The sequence below is a fragment of the Scardinius erythrophthalmus genome, assembly GCF_964197995.2.
Source record: "Scardinius erythrophthalmus genome assembly, chromosome: 22".
NCBI classification, from domain to species: Eukaryota; Metazoa; Chordata; class Actinopteri; order Cypriniformes; family Leuciscidae; genus Scardinius; species Scardinius erythrophthalmus.
Genome location: NC_138242.1, coordinates 1,818,893 through 1,836,360, shown reverse-complemented (window position 1 = coordinate 1,836,360; position 17,468 = coordinate 1,818,893).

Sequence of the window (17,468 nt, the reverse complement as noted above, 5' to 3'; positions counted from 1 at the left end):
TTACCTGTCAAGTAGAAACTTCGCGACTGAGGCATCAGTGGGAAGCCCAACCTGTGTTTTCAGCGCACGCCATCGTGTGAAACAATCTCCCAAAAACACTCTGATCTTGTTTCTCTCTTCTGAGGCCTTTCTCTTCTTCTCATACAGTTCGTACAAACTTTTTCTCTTGCGACCCTCAGACATTTTCAAAGGACCCGGTGAAACGGCGAGCTTCAATGAATGGCTGAGCTCCAGCTCACCATAAACACCTGAAAGTGCGCATGCGCAGAAAGCGAAAACTAAGGGACGAGCACGCACGACGGCCTTACGTAAACATATCACCAGAATGATTGACACTTAGGTGGACCAATAGTTTACACTACCCACCCGGAAAAAGAAAATCCTCCGCTATACCTTTAATTTGGAGAGATCTTTAATGGTTTTATATATGGGTTGACATCACAGCTCAGGATACCTAAACTTTCCTATTTAATGTCACTTATCCCACGGTGCCGGAGCCGCTCTACTTTGAGAATGTTCTGTGTTTTATCTGATCAGAGTTCTCACTTCATCCTCAGAAAAAGGTGAAATCATCATTTGTTCCCCTTCGGCACGCTGGAACTATCAGGAACACACACACACATGGACAGAATATTCATAGTCTCCTTCATTGCTATTCCGCAAGTGAGATTTGAATAGAGAAACCTCAGCTTTTCTCTCGGGTGACCTTGGAGGAGATGATTTCATAATATTTGGCCAATGAAGTGATGTATTCTGCATCACTCAAAGCAGCGCCTGCCATCAGGGATTCAGTACGTGGCAACACACAGATTTCTTGCAAACCATATCTTATTCGAGTGCATCTTAGATGGAGAGTGGGGCTTATAAATTCAACTCGCCGTCGTTTCAGTCCTGACTATTTTGTTGTTCAAAAATACTTGAGACTGAGGCAGTTCAGGTGTCACCGTGAAGGCTCGAAATTCAAGAAATACAGTTCAAAATGAAGTAAAATGGCCCTCAAAACAAAATGTCTGTTTAGGGTTAATCTGAACTACCAACACTAAAAAAACACTGGGTAAATATAGGACAGAACACTTGTTGGGTTATTTTTACCCATTGGGTTGTTTATTTAACTCAGCACATTGTGTTGATGCATTTTTTTTTTTTTTACTTCACACATGAATTAATTTAAATCCTCTAAACTTTTTTTTATTATTATTCTCCACACAACCACTGGTTTGCATGATAATTCCTTTATTTTTTTCATATAGCATATTTAATACATATTGGCTACATTTAAGCTTGATTAACAAATATATGAAGTCAAAATAAAACATTTAGAAGTAATTCAAGTGTAATGGCCCAGTCTCTGTTGTCCCGTTTCCACATTACGTTAGATCTCATGTCGTGTTCAGCGGAGGAACTTATAACTTCAGACGCCCTGCGTTTCACTCGTAGACGAAATATGCTCCGAATGACTCCATAACCTGTCCATAAACAATTATTGTACAGCTCTGAGGACATATTTAACATCCTAAGTATTTATATTCTGTATCTTTTTGAACAAAATCATTACATTTTATACAAGGCATCAAGCGTTTCCATCACGTGAGTCACGCGAAACTCGTGTAGGTGACTCACATCGCGCCCCTGTATGTTGCTTTGCGTAAAATTAAATAATACACAGCACAATAACGAATTTATAGATACAGTAAAATGTACACCTGTGTTTTACCGAAGACATGCAACAATTTGACAGAGCTGCACTGCTCTCTCCTGAAGAGGTCGCAAAAACCTGACCCAGGATCTGGGTAACACAAACACTACCCAAACACCGGGATGTTATGTCTGACCCAGGAGCTGGGTTACACAAACACTACCCAAACACTGGGTTGTTACGTCTGACCCAGGATCTGGGTAACACAAACACTACCCAAACACTGGGTTGTTACGTCTGACCCAGGATCTGGGTAACACAAACACTACCCAAACACTGGGTTGTTACGTCTGACCCAGGATCTGGGTAACACAAACACTACCCAAACACTGGGTTGTTACGTCTGACCCAGGAGCTGGGTTACACAAACACTACCCAAACACTGGGTTGTTACGTCTGACCCAGGATCTGGGTAACACAAACACTACTCAAACACTGGGTTGTTACGTCTGACCCAGGATCTGGGTAACACAAACACTACCCAAACACTGGGTTGTTACGTCTGACCCAGGAGCTGGGTAACACAAACACTACCCAAACACTGGGTTGTTACGTCTGACCCAGGATCTGGGTAACACAAACACTACCCAAACACTGGGTTGTTACGTCTGACCCAGGATCTGGGTAACACAAACACTACCCAAACACTGGGTTGTTACGTCTGACCCAGGATCTGGGTAACACAAACACTACCCAAACACTGGGTTGTTACGTCTGACCCAGGAGCTGGGTTACACAAACACTACCCAAACACTGGGTTGTTACGTCTGACCCAGGATCTGGGTAACACAAACACTACTCAAACACTGGGTTGTTACGTCTGACCCAGGAGCTGGGTAACACAAACACTACCCAAACACTGGGTTGTTACGTCTGACCCAGGATCTGGGTAACACAAACACTACCCAAACACTGGGTTGTTACGTCTGACCCAGGAGCTGGGTAACACAAACACTACCCAAACACTGGGTTGTTACATCTGACCCAGGATCTGGGTAACACAAACACTACTCAAACACTGGGTTGTTACATCTGACCCAGGATCTGGGTAACACAAACACTACTCAAACACTGGGTTGTTATATCTGACACAGGATCTGGGTAACACAAACACTACCCAAACAGTGGGTTGTTACGTCTGACCCAGGAGCTGGGTAACACAAACACTACCCAAACACTGGGTTGTTATATCTGACACAGGATCTGGGTAACACAAACACTACCCAAACAGTGGGTTGTTACGTCTGACCCAGGAGCTGGGTAACACAAACACTACCCAAACACTGGGTTGTTACGTCTGACCCAGGATCTGGGTAACACAAACACTACCCAAACACTGGGTTGTTACGTCTGACCCAGGATCTGGGTAACACAAACACTACCCAAACACTGGGTTGTTATATCTGACCCAGGATCTGGGTTACACAAACACTACCCAAACACTGGGTTGTTACGTCTGACCCAGGATCTGGGTAACACAAACACTAACCAAACACTGGGTTGTTACGTCTGACCCAGGATCTGGGTAACACAAACACTACTCAAACACTGGGTTGTTATATCTGACACAGGATCTTGGTAACACAAACACTACCCAAACAGTGGGTTGTTACGTCTGACCCAGGAGCTGGGTAACACAAACACTACCCAAACACTGGGTTGTTACGTCTGACCCAGGAGCTGGGTAACACAAACACTACCCAAACACTGGGTTGTTACGTCTGACCCAGGAGCTGGGTAACACAAACACTACCCAAACACTGGGTTGTTACGTCTGACCCAGGATCTGGGTAACACAAACACTACTCAAACACTGGGTTGTTATATCTGACACAGGATCTGGGTAACACAAACACTACCCAAACAGTGGGTTGTTACGTCTGACCCAGGAGCTGGGTAACACAAACACTACCTAAACACTGGGTTGTTACGTCTGACCCAGGATCTGGGTAACACAAACACTACCCAAACACTGGGTTGTTACGTCTGACCCAGGAGCTGGGTAACACAAACACTACCCAAACACTGGGTTGTTATATCTGACCCAGGATCTGGGTTACACAAACACTACCCAAACACTGGGTTGTAACGTCTGACCCAGGATCTGGGTAACACAAACACTACTCAAACACTGGGTTGTTACATCTGACCCAGGATCTGGGTAACACAAACACTACTCAAACACTGGGTTGTTACATCTGACCCAGGAGCTGGGTAACACAAACACTACTCAAACACTGGGTTGTTACGTCTGACCCAGGAGCTGGGTAACACAAACACTACTCAAACACTGGGTTGTTATATCTGACACAGGATTGGGGTAACACAAACACTACCCAAACAGTGGGTTGTTACGTCTGACCCAGGAGCTGGGTAACACAAACACTACTCAAACACTGGGTTGTTATATCTGACACAGGATTGGGGTAACACAAACACTACCCAAACAGTGGGTTGTTACGTCTGACCCAGGAGCTGGGTTACACAAACACTACCCAAACACTGGGTTGTTACATCTGACCCAGGATCTGGATAACACAAAAACTACCCAAACACTGGGTTGTTACGTCTGACCCAGGAGCTGGGTAACACAAACACTACCCAAACACTGGGTTGTTACATCTGACCCAGGATCTGGATAACACAAAAACTACCCAAACACTGGGTTGTTACGTCTGACCCAGGATCTGGGTAACACAAACACTACCCAAACACTGGGTTGTTACGTCTGACCCAGGATCTGGGTAACACAAACACTACCCAAACACTGGGTTGTTACGTCTGACCCAGGATCTGGGTAACACAAACACTACCCAAACACTGGGTTGTTATACCTGACCCAGGATCTGGGTAACACAAACACTACCCAAACACTGGGTTGTTATATCTGACCCAGGATCTGGGTAACACAAACACTACCCAAACACTGGGTTGTTACGTCTGACCCAGGATCTGGGTAACACAAACACTACCCAAACACTGGGTTGTTATATCTGACCCAGGATCTGGGTTACACAAAAACTACCCAAACACTGGGATGTTACGTCTGACCCAGGATCTGGATAACACAAAAACTACCCAAACACTGGGTTGTTACGTCTGACACAGGATCTGGGTTACACAAACACTACCCAAACACTGGGTTGTTACTTCTGACCCAGGATCTGGATAACACAAAAACTACCCAAACACTGGGTTGTTAAGTCTGACTTAGGAGCTGGGTAACACAAACACTACCCAAACACTGGGTTGTTATATCTGACCCAGGATCTGGGTAACACAAACACTACCCAAACATTGGGTTGTTACGTCTGACCCAGGATCTGGGTAACACAAACACTACCCAAACACTGGGTTGTTACGTCTGACCCAGGATCTGGGTAACACAAACACTACCCAAACACTGGGTTGTTATATCTGACCCAGGATCTGGGTAACACAAACACTACCCAAACATTGGGTTGTTACGTCTGACCCAGGATCTGGGTAACACAAACACTACCCAAACACTGGGTTGTTATATCTGACCCAGGATCTGGGTAACACAAACACTACCCAAGAAACATATGTTACGAACCCGTGTTGTTAAAATGCTCGTTTCGAAAAGGTTCAGCAACATAAAAGGAGACGCAAGGCAGAGAGCAGTTTAAAACATTTATTAAGACTAATAAATGACTGCACAAACTCACGTCTCTCAATTTTTCTCTCTCTTCACATGTAAACACACATTTACTCTACACTAAAGTCAACACAGACATAACAAACACTAACAAACACTAACAAAAAGAAACAAAATAGTAGCACAAAAGACAAAGAACACAGCTTGAGTTGACCAGCGGCTAGGCATCATGACGCGCACGGAGTCACCGTCGCGTGTCTCACCCTCCTTCACACTCCACTTATATGCTCAGCACGAGCCATCAGAGCAACGGGCCACAGGTGCGCAAGGGCGGAGCCTACACTCAGAAAGAAACCCCCAATTAGAAAACGAAACAAACACACAAATACACACAGGCAACAACCATAAGGCTGAGGCCGTAACACTTCTCCCCCTAAAGGAAGAATCAGATTTTTTTCTTTTCCTTCCTTAGAAGAGAAAAGAAAACTGATTCTGCATGAAATCACACAGAAAGCTTAAACTAATCCGCGAGACAACGCGTCTGCAACCACGTTGTCAGATCCTCTTTTATGATGGATCTCTAAATTATATGGTTGAACCATTAAAGCCCAACGCATCAATCGTTGATTATGGTTGTACATTTTGCTCAGAAAAACCAGCGGATTATGATCCGTGTAAACAACGACAGGAGAAGAACTAGACCCCACATAAACGTTAAAATGTTGTAATGCTAACAACATAGCTAAAGTCTCTTTTTCGATTGTTGAGTAATTCAACTGATGACGGTTAACCCCCTGAGGTCGGCTGTCGCGCCGGCGCGATAGGCTCGTTTTTTTCCGTATGAGTGCAAAAAAAATAAATAAAAAAAAAATAATTTTTATCTTATATGCTTGTGTTATACATCAATCAATCCTGTTTAGTGTGTATGTCATTTTGTTGTGCTTTTCGCCAAATAAAGAAAAATTAACATGATGCGAGTTCTGCCTACTCTCCGTCAGTGTAGTCCATTCTGAAACGCGTCCGAAAATGAACTGTAACTCAGCGAATACTCAGTCAAACAGGCATTCAGACATACAGACATGAAGCTTGAATTCTCTTCTTTAAAATGAAGTATTTTTTATAAAAAACAAATATTCACAGTTTATGTAATATGCATGCAAAGAGAGAGATGTCAGTCGTTCTCATCTCAGCTCATTAAGTTTTAATGTGCTCCGCCCACGGAGAGCGCGCGCTATTCAAACGAAAATGTGAGGCGATCCAAACAAACCTGTGAAACGCCCACATCAGCTGGATAACACACACCGCGGGTTCACTTTCAGACTTGTGTACTTTACGATGCTGTGAGGAATAATACTATCTTGATAATAATCCTGCAAAAATTTACCTCAGAAGTTCTGGAAGTATCATTTCGAGGAGCAAACGGATCCCGCTGAGGAATTAGGTCAGTTCTGTTTGCTTTGTTCTAATCTGAATGAATGAACGCAAAGATGCGTGCTGTTGTGGAGCTACTACAGCTAAAACACACACTAAACCGGGAACACTTCCCAAAAATCCTGATGTACTCGTTACATCATGAGAAGAATGGCATCTACGCTAATTTTAGTGTCTGTGTTTATCCCAAGGTTTTCCCGCAGCCTGCCGGATCCAGGCCGTATCCAGATCTGACGAAGGACCTTCACCTGGACCGATGACAACGCAGTGCTGAAGTGCCAACTAGTCTCTCCCTATGGAGGATCCCACTACCACTCTACAGATAAGGCGTTGTCGGGAAAATTCGTCTTGCGGTCCTACCCCAAAGCAACAAATAAAATAAAATTCCTTATCAAAATTTATAAGGAAAGACAAGTATTTTGTTTAGGCTTGGCTTGTAGGGAATTCCAAACCTGCGTATATTCTAACGCACATAACTATAGAACCCATTCTAAATGCGCATGTGAACGCCATCAGCGTTTCTCACAGGTTCGCGTTTAAAGTCTGTGTAGAGAGAATGGTGTCGTCTTAGCGGCCCCAAATTTAATAACAAATGATCATTGCGACGGAACCAAATCAATTAAAACTAAGTTTAGATGGAAATAACTTAACTCTGCTGTAAAGCCGAAACAATCTCTGTTACCTTAAATTATACGCTTATCTCTGTAAAGCTGCTTTGAGACAATCTACATTGTTAAAAGCGCTATATAAATGAAGATGACTTGACTTGACTTGACAGCTGGCAAAAATACTGTTTAAATATTGATCGCGTTTCTGTGTATGAATGAATGAACGACGAACGAACGCACAGATGCGCGCTGTTGTGGAGCTACTACAGCTGGCAAAAATACTGTTTTAATATGAATTGCGTTTCTAAGAATGAATGAACGCACAGATGCGCGCTGTTGTGGAGCTACTACAGCTGGCAAAAATACTGTTTTAATATGAATCGCGTTTCTAAGAATGAACGAACGCACAGATGCGCGCTGTTGTGGAGCTACTACAGCCGGCAAAAATACTGTTTAAATATGAATCGCGTTTCTATGAATGAATGAAACAGCGCACAGATGCGCGCTGTTGTGGAGCTACTACAGCCGGCAAAAATACTGTTTAAATATGAATCGCGTTTCTATGAATGAATGAAACAGCGCACAGATGCGCGCTGTTGTGGAGCTACTACAGCTGGCAAAAATACTGTTTTAATATGAATCGCGAATACAAAGAAAGATTACACTGGAAATATTGTTACAATTTTAAATGTTGTTGTAATTGTATAACCTTAAAAAAAAAAAAAAAAAAAAATATATATATATATATATATATATATATATATTTATATAAGGATAGATGTAAACAAAATCTTAAAAGGTCATTATAAGCCTTCTCTTTAAATAATTGTATTATGCTTTATTAGTGACACATTTGGGAAGAGAATATATTCCAAATCTGAAAATACAGTATGAGAACAATTAACTGCACAATTTCTAGAAATGTTTACCTTGGATATTGTACAATTTGCAAGCAAAATTTGTGGAAAAGACAACAAACCAGTTATATATTGTCCTTGCATTCTTGTGGCTGAGTCACACACCTGAATGAAAGGCTCATTACGTATGCAGCCTCATTATGCGGGCCCCATTGACTCCGCAGGTGTGAATCACGCCCACCCGCATATGGCCTTTCCAAACAAAAAGTGTTTTACAAGATTTAAATCAATGTATTGTGTTATGTGAATGATTAGGCAGGATGATTTTCACATAATTTTGAAGAAAAAATTCTAGGCAACGTCATCCATTAGTCAAAGTCTTATTTACATATATTTAGAATATGTTTTATGGCCTTATTTCAGAAACTTTAGTTTTTTGTTTTTGAAAAAAACATGCATAAACATTATTCTATCAAAAATACAAACATGTACATGCAAGTTGTTCACATATTATGGTAGCCCTGTTTGTGCTAAATAGAGTGAATTTACACCTTTGCCATTAATATGTTTATAAGCAACTGAAAAAAGCACAAATGTCAGAGCATGTCAGAACATCTCAAGGACCCCAAAAACCCCTCAGACCCCAGAGGGTTAAACTTAGCTGAAAAGTACGATACTGGGTGGCCTATTTCGTCAGCACCCTCCTGCAGCAAGACAGCTCCCACTCCAACCGCACTAGCATCTACCTCAAGCTGGAATGGACGAGTCACATCTGGAGCAGACAGAACAGGTGCACTGCAAAGGAGAGATTTTGCAGAGAAATGCCTGCTGGCACTCATTAGTCCAGTTGAAACAAACTTTAGGACTACACAATTTCGTTAGAGAGGCAACAACACTCGAGAAATTTTTACAAAAGCACCGGTAGTACCCAACCATCCCCAGGAATCTACGTAGTTCTCTCCTCGTAGTAGGTACTGGGTGGCTGAGGAAAGCAGCCACTTTTCCGTCCACTGGCCGTACCTGACCGTTTCCCACCTGCTTCCCTAAATAGGTGACAGAAGCCTTCACAAATTCACATTTTTTTAGGTTTAACGTTAAGGAAGCAGATTCTAATCGGCGAAACACGTCATGTAAAGTCAACATGTGTTCAGCCCATGTAGACGAATAAATTACCACATCGTCTAAGTAGATATTGCAGTTAGGAACCTCGCCTAACACGATAGACATTAAACGTTGAAACGTTGCTGGTGCGTTTCGCAAACCGAATGCCATACGCGTGTACTGCAGAAAAGCATCAGGGGTTACGAACGCGGAGATCTTAGAAGCGCGCTCGGTTAAAGGCACCTGCCAATAACCTTTCAAAAGGTCTAACTTAGTGATGTATTTCGCACCCCCAAGACTGTCAATGCAATCGTCCATTCGCGGTAACGGAAAAAGCATCTGCCACAGTGACGGAATTTACCTTTCTAAAGTCAGTACAAAAACGTAAAGACCCATCAGCCTTTGGTACGAGAACGCACGGCGAGCTCCATGGACTATTACTCGGGACAGCGAAACCATTCTGCAATAAATACTTAACCTCACTTTTCATTGCTTCTCTCTTACTTATTGGGCAACGATAAGCATGTTGCTTGATTGGTAATGCACTACCGACCTCGATGTCATGCTGGATGATATTAGTACCGGGAGGAACGTCGTTAAACAAACTCGAGAAACTATCTATCAGCTTCATTACGTCTTCTCGCTGTTCAGGCGAGAGATAAGATAGTTGATAGGGAAGCGAAGATAAAACTTCAGAGTTCTCAAAACATCCTCCTTTTAAAGCTTCCATAGATACATTCAACCCATCATCCTCAGTGTCGGTAGGCAAAGCATAAGTTAGCAGTGAAACATGCTCAGTGGTTAACTCAGTCACCGGTTCACAGACCAAATTCTCAGTGTTCTCTTTTGATTCAACACGACATAAATATGGTTTCATCATATTCACGTGACATAAACGGGTTTTTCGCCTCCGTTCTGGAGTGTGTAAGATATAGTCAGTTTCACTCAACTTACTTTTTATCACGTAAGGACCGGAGAAACGCGCAGAGAGAGAGGATCCAGGAATGGGAAACAGCACTAGAACTTTCTCTCCTGGAACAAAATTACGCACAATTGCTTTCCTATCAAAATTTCTCTTCATTTTCTTTTGTGACAGAGAAAGTGCTTCCTTCGCCACAGTACACGCATTGTGCAAACGTTCACGAGTACGTGATACGAAATCAAGGACGTTGGGCTTCGCAGACGAATCATTACAGAGAAATTCCTCCTTTAACATTTTCAAAGGACCACGGACATTATGTCCGAACACAAGCTCTGACGGGCTAAACCCAAGCGAATCCTGTCGCGCCTCACGCACCGCAAACAAAACCAATGGGACTCCATCATCCCACTCATTCCCAGTCTCTATACAATACTTCCGCAGCACAGATTTTAATGTTTGGTGCCACCTCTCCAACGCTCCTTGCGACTCAGGGTGATATGCACTTGATACGACGTGAGACACCCCAAGAGCCTTTAATGATGTACGAAAAACGCGCGACACGAAATTTGAACCCTGATCCGTTTGGACAGTTTTCGGTAGCCCAAAGGTTGTAAAGAACTTCGTTAAAGCCTTAGTTACAGTTTTAGCCGTTATATTCCGTAACGGAATGGCCTCTGGGAAACGTGTAGCTACGCACATGATTGTCAACAAATATTGACAACCAGACTTAGCCCGAGGGAGTGGACCCACACAATCAACTAGAACGCGCTCAAATGGTTCGCCGACTGCAGGAATAGGACAGAGAGGAGCAGGCGGTACCACCTGATTAGGTTTTCCACTTACCTGACAAATATGACATGTTTTACAGTACCTCACGACATCAGATTTTAAGCCTGGCCAGAAAAAATGCTGGAGCACCCGGTTATAGGTCTTAGTTATCCCTAGGTGTCCAGACCAAGGATGGTCATGGGCCAGACTTAAAACATGCGGTCGATATTTTAAAGGTACCACAATTTGATGCACCGCATTCCAATCTTCCCGCTGCTCAGAATTTAACGATCTACTCCATTTACACATGAGCACATTATCGTTCCAGTAAAACTGATGGTTACACAGCGACATTTTGTCATTTTCAGCACTCGCACGACATTTGTCTAATGATAGATCATTTCGCTGAGCTTCAATCAGAGTCTCACGCGAGACAGACAAGTCAGCGGTAAGATCAAAGCAAACAGATGACCTTGAAGTCGTTTTAGACGAGTCTGGAGAGTCAGGAAGAACATCAGTTTTCAAAATATTTGAAAAGACAGAATCGCCAAGAGTATCACTTTCCTGAATGTCACGATTTGCTTGTGCTCGCGTCACCACAGCACTAAACACATTTGGCAAATTCTTACCAAGTGCATCAGCCTGCGAATCATTACACGGGACATCAACCACTTGCACTACCGGCATTACCTTACCTCCAGCTATGTCATTTCCCATGATGAAGTCAACACCTTTCACAGGTAAAGAGGGACGAACTGCAACCTCAAAACACCCAGTTGCTAAATCAGAAGAAACGTAGACACGATGAAGTGGAACAGGCACAAAACCCATTTCAATACCCTGCACAATCGCGCTTGTATTACACGCCGAGTCAGCACAAAAATCCAGAATATCTGATAGTATAAAGGACTGAGACCCTCCGGTGTCACAGAGAATTCTTACAGGTTTTCGGCTTTCGACCTTCTCATTTAACGACACAAATCCATCGAACACGAAAGGCTGAAAACAGCTATCAGGAGTCGCAGGAGAACCAGAGAATGATGGAGACAAAGTTTTCACCAAAACAGAACCTCGAGGCTGAAAAGATGAGGACTCTTGTCGCTCTTGTTTCCGTTTTAGAGTACGACACTCAGCCATCATGTGTCCCATTTTGTGACAATAACCGCACTCTCTATTGGACTTCGGACTGGTAGGAACCCATTTATTTTTTGAATCAGAAAGATTTTCATTTTCTTTTAGTGAGGGACCCCCAGAATCAGACGAACGCTTAAAAAACACAGTTTTGTGCATTAATGCGTACTCGTCAGCTAACACAGCAGCCTGTTGTACCGTGCTGACTTTTTGTTCGTTTAAATACAACGCAGTACGTTCCGGAACACAGTTTTTAAACTCTTCGATCAGCAACAATTCTCGCAATGAATTTTAATCAGTTACCTTGCACGTTTTGATCCACCGATCAAATAAAATGCCCTTTTCGCGAACGAATTCGACATAAGTTTGAGACGTACCTTTTTTCGTGGTACGAAATCGTTGTCGATAGTGCTCAGGAACTAATTCATATGCTCGTAAAATTGCAGTTTTCACGGCTTCATACTGCACGCTGTCCTCTAACGAGAGAGATGCACACAACTCTTGTGCCTTACCTGATAGTTTACATTGTAACATTAGTGCCCAAACCTCGGTTGGCCATCTTAATGCACTCGCAACTCTTTCAAACGCCTGAAAATACGCTTCAACTTCCTTCTCACGGAAGGGTGGAACAATAGCGATATTTTTAGCCACGTCAAAATGTGTCGAAAACGGCGCTACTTCAGACTCAGATGCGGTACCAGCCGAGACAGAATTAATACTCGAATTTGACGGACCAGCCGGTGTCTCAGAATTACCCTTCAAACTAGATGTTTTAAAAGTAGATTTTTTAGGGACTTCTGGAACAGCCTGCAACTCCAACTCCCGCAGTCGCACTTTTGTATCTGCATCAATTCGATACATTTCGATCTGACGCTTCAAATCATCTTGTCTCGCCTGAGCTCTATCTTGAGTCTCTAATTGTAACCGTGCTAAACGTATCTTTAAACGTGAATCTAAATGCAAACCTGGTGATGCCTCGGTGGAAAGTGAAAGAGGTTCAAATTTAGGCATTGACAAGGACGGACCTACCTCCGCGCCAGCCACAGTCACTGGAGTCACTGGAATACCACTCAATACACGTAAGGGCGAACTTCCTGCAGCTGGTGCCGTCAACTCCGCTGCTGGAAGAATCTCAGAAGGAAATACCCCCTTAGTAATCAAACTAGCCACTAAACAAGCTTTTAACTCTTCTTTACGCAGTGTTCTAGAGATAGAAATCTCATAATGTTGAGCAATAAGAAACAAATCATTTTTCCGACATGTCTCTAATATTTCAACACTAGGCTGATCTATAAATTGATTTAACTCAAACGTTGCCACAGTCACTGGAGTCACTGGAATACCACTCAATACACGTAAGGGCGAACTTCCTGCAGCTGGTGCCGTCAACTCCGCTGCTGGAAGAATCTCAGAAGGAAATACCCCCTTAGTAATCAAACTAGCCACTAAACAAGCTTTTAACTCTTCTTTACGCAGTGTTCTAGAGATAGAAATCTCATAATGTTGAGCAATAAGAAACAAATCATTTTTCCGACATGTCTCTAATATTTCAACACTAGGCTGATCTATAAATTGATTTAACTCAAACGTTGCCATCATTAAAGAAAAGAAAACGCAAAACAATCAGAATGATCCAACACTCTCTGGACCTACCTACCTCACCATTAATCTAACTATACCCTACCTAATATTCAGAGGGTACCAATTAAGAGATCGCTCTCTCCCCCGGAATACCTCCAAAAACAACAAACTAAAATAACAAAGAAAAACAATAAACAGTAAACCGTCGTCAGGACTGGCGCTAAGCACAGCCCCGCTGGTTTACCCTTTCTAACCAGAGAATATGGATCACCTGAATCAAATTAGATCAATCAAATTGCTACTACTCGAACACAAATCCTGGATGACAAATCCCGGACGAGCCCCCATTTATGTTACGAACCCTTGTTGTTAAAATGCTCGTTTCGAAAGGGTTCAGCAACATAAAAGGAGACGCAAGGCAGAGAGCAGTTTAAAACATTTATTAAGACTAATAAATGACTGCACAAACTCACGTCTCTCAATTTTTCTCTCTCTTCACATGTAAACACACATTTACTCTACACTAAAGTCAACACAGACGTAACAAACACTAACAAACACAAACAAAAAGAAACAAAATAGTAGCACAAAAGACAAAGAACACAGCTTGAGTTGACCAGCGGCTAGGCATCATGACGCGCACGGAGTCACCGTCGCGTGTCTCACCCTCCTTCACACTCCACTTATATGCTCAGCACGAGCCATCAGAGCAACGGGCCACAGGTGCGCAAGGGCGGAGCCTACACTCAGAAAGAAACCCCCAATTAGAAAACGAAACAAACACACAAATACACACAGGCAACACCCATAAGGCTGAGGCCGTAACACATAGAGAAACATAACTTTATTATGTTCTGCTCTGAGAAAAACATTAATAAACCTCAACATCCAGGCTAACTGACTCATGCTAACCAGCGTACCCTCGGCCCGTCTGATGGGAACTGCAGGGTTGGCACTCAGAGTCAGGGCCAGTCATGGTGATATGACACAGAACGGCATTGAAGGTTATTGTAACTGACTTGTCTCAGATGAAAACCTGTTAAAAAAGTCATGGGGAAAAAGTGAATTTTTGCTGCAGCAATGTCAGAGTAGACTTTTCCTTCTCTGAGTCCACCGAAAACACCAGGTTCACCTTAAAGGGGTCATGTCATACATTTGCTGTTATATTCTGTTCCTGGTAGTAATGTTCTGTATTGGAGTTTGTGGAGCATCTGTTAAATCCTTAGAGGTCTCTGTCACTGGCTTAAAAACAGCTTGCGATGCATCCAGAGACCTTTGCCATTGAATCAAGCGTTGTGTGACCGGAACTGCACTGTAGCATCATGTCAGTGGTTTGCAATTTCTTGGATAACTATACAATCATGTAGTCGACACAGAGTGAAATATGTGTCAAATCTGTCTCTAGTGCATCCAAAACGCCTGCAGCTTTCCTACCGTATTCTACCGCGATTTCAGTCATTAGAGTAAAAAGAGCGGACGGATGATTGTTTTCAGTGCGTGACCATCATTTGCACAATGTCTAATCTCCAATCAACTTACTTTTGTGTTTCAAAGGCATAAAATGGAGCTTGTATGACATCTGGGTTTCAGGGGATTGCAGGGACGAGCCTCTGAACAAACCACACTATATATTGTAGTGTATTATAGTGTAATTTCGTCTTTCTTTAGTGTGCAGCAGGGCTTTGAAGACTCTTTAACACAGTGAAAATTATGAGCATTAGTTGAAGGAAAAAAATTAAAGCCAGAAATTCAGTTTTCAGAAATAGAGTGTGTAATTCACCCAGTGAAACAATGTCACTAGCAGTTTTTTGTTTTTTTTGTAAATAACCATTAGTTTCACCTGTGACTTGAGTTTGGCATAAAATCCATCATGCATAGGAGCTTTTCCAACATACACTGAGAAAGGTTCTTCATGAGTTTCACACAGCACTCTGTGTATCTTCACAGTTTCCTCCAGCATATAGGATTGTTTGGTTGAGGAGACCAAGCTTTGACTGGTTTTCATGACGATCTGCAGCAAAAAGCATATTTCAACATCAACCACTTAAAAGTACCAGTGTATTCATATTAAATAAAGTTATATTATTTTTTATTAAGCCATAGTCAAGTCAAGTCACCTTCATTTATATAGATTTAACTATATGAATTGTTTCAAAGCAGCTTTACAGTGATAATAGGAAATTACAGTAACAGAGCTTACAGAGCAGCTCTAGAATAAAGTTATTGTCCAGATAAAGTTAGTTTTGATTGATTCACTTCCGTTGCGAAGATCATTAGTTATTAACTTAGGGGCCGCTAACACACACCGTTCTCACAGAAATCCTCAACACGCTCCAGCCGCCCATCCGACTTGTAGATATTATTTGTTTTTGGAGGGCTTTTAAAAGCATTATACGCCACTAATGAAAGGTCTGGAGCTGAGCTCATTCCTGTGGAGCAATAGCTAATCAGAGCTCCTTCCTGTGGAGCAATAGCCAATCCGAGCTCGTTCCAGTGGAGCAATAGCCAATCAGAGCTCCTTCCTGTGGAGCAATAGCCAATCCGAGCTCGTTCCAGTGGAGCAATAGCCAATCAGAGCTCGTTCCTGTGGAGCAATAGCCAATCAGAGCTTGTTCCTGTGGAGCAATAGCCAATCAGAGCAATAGCCAATCAGAGCTCGTTCCTGTGGAGCAATAGCCAATCAGAGCATCGGTACACATTTGAGATTCACAGCCATTCGTTGTGATTTCAATAGTAGTAAAAAAAAAAAAAAATAGAATGGAGCAAATTACCTTCTGTTTTTGCTGCTAAATGCCCATTCACACAGAGAATAATAACTAAACTGATAGCTATACTGATAACTATATTAGTGTCCACACCAGCACACTTATTATAAGTGCTGCACAAAGAAGGATGGATTCAGGATACTTAATGTTAACTAAAACTAAAACCAATACTACTAAAAACATTTCTGTTGATTTAAATGAAGCTGAAATAAAATAATATAATATGTAAAAATTTGTTAACAAACGTTCAAAGAAAATTAGAAATGTTGCCTTGACAACAAACTAGAATTAGTTTAAGCTGAAGCACTAAAATTATTAACTAAAAACGATTAAAACCTAAATCTAAAACCTAAATAGCAATACTTAAAAACAAAAAACAAATAAAATGACTACTGGAGAAATAAAATCAAATTAACACTTAACACTAAAACTAAACACTAAAACGCTTGGGCGTTGGAAGCAAAAATAAATAAATAAATAAATAAATAAATAAATAAATAAATAAATAAATACAGTGAGGAAAATAAGTATTTGAACACCCTGCTATTTTGCAAGTTCTCCCACTTGGAAATCATGGAGGGGTCTGAAATTGTCATCGTAGGTGCATGTCCACTGTGAGAGACAAAATCTAAAAAAAAAATCCAGAAATCACAATATATGATTTTTTAACTATTTATTTGTATGATACATCTGCAAATAAGTATTTGAACACCTGTCTATCAGCTAGAATTCTGACCCTCAAAGACCTGTTAGTCTGCCTTTAAAATGTCTACCTCCACTCCATTTATTATCCTAAATTAGATGCACCTGTTTGAGGTCGTTAGCTGCATAAAGACACCTGTCCACCCCATACAATCAGTAAGAATCCAACTACTAACATGGCCAAGACCAAAGAGCTGTCCAAAGACACTAGAGACAAAATTGTACACCTCCACAAGGCTGGAAAGGGCTACGGGGAAATTGCCAAGCAGCTTGGTGAAAAAAGGTCC